Raw genomic sequence first — 3,584 nt, forward strand, 5'->3', positions numbered from 1 at the left:
AAAATTACAATTATTCCAAAAATAGAAAGGTTATTATAAAAATGTACACCCTATCCTTTCTTGAAGACTTCCTTGTGTAGAACAACCCTCTTTTTCCTTAACTCCGTTCCTTGCATGCATTGCTTAACTACTCTGCACTTTAGTTTCTTCATCTGTAAGATGGGAACAGGCATAAACCACAATTAAAAGAAGGTCTAGGCAGAGGTATAGGTTGGTGCAAATGTAACTGTGATTTCAGACACGAATTTTAAATCATTAAACTAGGCTCAAACACATCTGTAGTAATTGAAATAGAAACGATTACAATCAACATATTTTTGCCAACAAGAAATAAGTTTGTTTATTCCTATAGCATAAAAATCCATGCTTCAGGATTCGACAAACTCTTGGAAAGCATTTTCTGCATCCTGCTGGTTGTGGAAGCTATCGAGATGCTTGAAGAAATGATGGTTGGTTGGCAAGAGGTTAAGTGAATGTGGCAAATGAGGCAAAATTTTGTAACCCAGTTAATTTAACTTTTGAAGCATTGGTTGAGCGACATGTGGTCTTTGCCATGGAGAAGAACTGGGCCCTTCTGTTGACCAGTGCCAACTGCAGGCATTCCAGATTTTGCTGCATCTCATCAATTTTCTGAGTGTATTTCTCAGATGTAGTGGCTTCGCTGGTATTTAGAAAATTGTAGGGAATCAGACCAGCAGCAGACCACCAACAGTGACCATGACCTTTCATTGGTGCAAGTTTGGCTTCGGGAGTGCTTTGAAGCTTCCTTTCGGTGCAGCCACTGAGCTGGTCATCACCAGTTGTCATATAAAATGCACTTTTTATTGCACGTCACAATCCGAGAAATGGTTTGTTGTTGTTGCATAGAATAAGAGAAGACAACACTTCAAAACTATGCATTTTTATTTTTCACTCAGCTCCGGAGGCACCCACTTATTGAGTTTTCACCTTTCCAATTTGCTTCAAATGCCAAATGACCACAGAACGGTCTACGTTGAGTTCTTTGGCAACTTCTCCTGTAGTCGTAAAAAAATCAGCTTCCATGATTGCACTCAGTTGGTCATTGTCAACTTCCAATCACTGACCACTGTGCTCCTCAACTTCAAGGCTCTTGTCTCCTTTGCAAAACTTCTTGAACCACCACTGCACTGTACGTTCATTAGCAGTTCCTGGGCCAAGGTGCTGTTGATATTGCAAGTTGTCTCTGCTGCTTTATGGCCCATTTTGAACTCGAATAAGAAAATTGGTCAACTTTGCTTTTTGTCTAACATCATTTCCATAGTCTAAAATCAACATAAAATAAACAGTAAGTAATAAGTCATTGGCAAAAAGAAATAAAGTGAGAAGTGCCCATTAAAATGATGTATAACATAACCACATTTATTTAAGAAGATATTCCAATATCAAATGTCAAATTCCAACAATCCAAAAATTGCAATTACTTTTGCACTCACCTAATATTATGCTGTGTGTGTGTGTGTGTGTGTGTGTGTGTGTGTGTGTTTATGTGGGTAGAATAACCTCTGGAGCTGCTAAATAGCAGAGCTGAAATTTGCACCTATATTGTCTACTTTGAGTCTTTCCTCTTAATTATTAAGTTATATCACCAGTGGAAACATAATGTAATTTATGTTGTAGCCATTTGTATAGAATGCATGCAAAACAACCATAAGAGCAAACAGCCAGGGTCATCTCTGAGCTAAAGTATTATGAGTAATTTTCATTGTTTTATTTTCCTTTCTTTGTTTTACTAATGTTCTACAAAAACATATTCCTTGTGATGAGTAAATAATTATAAGCAACAAACTCATCATAGTGGTTGCCTCTGAAGACAGAGTGACAGAAATGGGACTCAAGGTAAGAGTTGAGAAAGATTCTCATTATTTCTTAAAAATAAAAAGTAAATCCTATATAATGCCAAAAGGTGTTACTTCTAATCTATGGACTGAGCAAAACTTAGGGGCCATAAGTAAGAAACAGAATTTTGGGTGTCATCCATTTATCTTATTTAATTTGTTTTAAAAGTAAAGATAATCTAAGTGCTAACTATTAACACAGTGATGATTCTAGTGCTGGTTGGAAACATCAAATTATTTCAAAAAAATTATATCAGTGCCTCTGTATTGCTGATAGGGTTCACAAACATTTTTCTGCCTAATGGATAATTTGGCTCTCCCAAAATTGCTGCTTCTACACATGTTCCAGCTATAAAAGGGTAGCTTTCTATGTGAGAAGATGTCTTCATCGAGTTTCCCAACTGCTAAAGCATATGGTGTACAATAAAATGGTAACATGAAATAACTGTATTACAATAACTCTTTAGGAGTAAAATCTTATAGTTGCCGAAAACCTTTTAAAAACTAAATGTAAGAAAGTGCTATTTATGAAAGTCACCTAGACATTCTGTGATCTAATCCAGAATTAAATCTGTTTTATATCGACTCCAAGTGTCTATAGTCACTTGCCCTTTAGCATGAAGTAATTGGTTACATCAAGGGATGTTATAAGAAGCAACTCAGCACTGCCGGTATTGTAAGGATGTTTTTGAGTGTGTTAATCATTTTAATTTACATACAGACCTAGAGGAGAAGTTCTACTCTGACATTTTTACCAGAATATTTCCTGAACAACAGTTTTATTTTTCATCTTATGAACACTATGAATTCTATATTTGCTTGTGCATTCTTTTCTCATCTGGCTGTTAAAAAATTTTTAGGATCAAATGTGTGACTTAAAAAAAAATTTAGAATATCTGCATGACATTAACACTGGCAAAAAATGTCTTCAACAGGACACAAAAAGCACTAGACTTAAAAGAAAAGATTGATAAACTGGACCTCATTAAAATTAAACTTTCTGTTCATCAGAAGATATTATTATGATAATGGAAAGACAAGTCATAAGCGAAAGATGATATTTCTAAGACATATATCTAGCAAGCAACCAAGTTAAACATGGACAAGAGACTAAAGAAAAAACGACTTCACAAAAGAAAATACCAAAATGGCCACTAAACATTGGAAAACATACTAATTGTTAGTTATCAGAGAAATGTGAAGTAAAAGCACAATAAGATACCATGACCCACCCATGAAAATGGCTAACCTTAAAACTGGGAACACAAATTATATGAAGATATGAGCAATGGTAACTCTTCTATATTGCTGATCAAAGTACAAGTCAGTATAACAACTTCAGAAAATTACTTGACAGGACCTACTAATCTAAAATATTATGCAGTAATTCCACTCCTGGGAATATATCCCCCCCAAAAAAGTGGTTTTATTCACATGTACATGTACAAAAATATTCATAATAGCTTTATTTATAATAGGCCAAAACTTGAAACAACCAAATGTTCAACAATAGTAAAATGTATAAATTAATTGTCATATGTTCATATAACAAAACGCTACACAAAAGTGAGAGAAAAATGAATCTTACAGACATTCTGTTGAGCACAAACAGTCAGACACAAACTGTATAATGCCATTTATATGAAGTTTGAAAATAAGCAAAACTAACATATAATAAAAGTCAGAGGCCGGGCGCGGTGGCTCACGCCTGTAATCCCAGCACTTTGG

At 34.9% G+C, this 3,584-nt stretch overlaps 1 long non-coding RNA gene across 1 annotated transcript in view; it reads right to left on the reverse strand.

Annotated features, from left to right (window-relative positions):
- Positions 1-266: 266 nt before the first annotated feature.
- The window catches only part of LOC116557055, a 17,720-nt gene continuing 14,402 nt past the window's right edge, over positions 267-3,584 (reverse strand). Inside the window, exon 3 of the long non-coding RNA XR_004271335.1 lies at positions 267-423. This is a non-coding gene — a long non-coding RNA (uncharacterized LOC116557055). The remainder of the gene's footprint in view (positions 424-3,584) is intronic.

This window comes from Sapajus apella, unplaced genomic scaffold, assembly GCF_009761245.1.
Source record: "Sapajus apella isolate SASKATOON/1434 unplaced genomic scaffold, GSC_monkey_1.0 scaffold2, whole genome shotgun sequence".
NCBI classification, from domain to species: domain Eukaryota; kingdom Metazoa; phylum Chordata; class Mammalia; order Primates; family Cebidae; genus Sapajus; species Sapajus apella.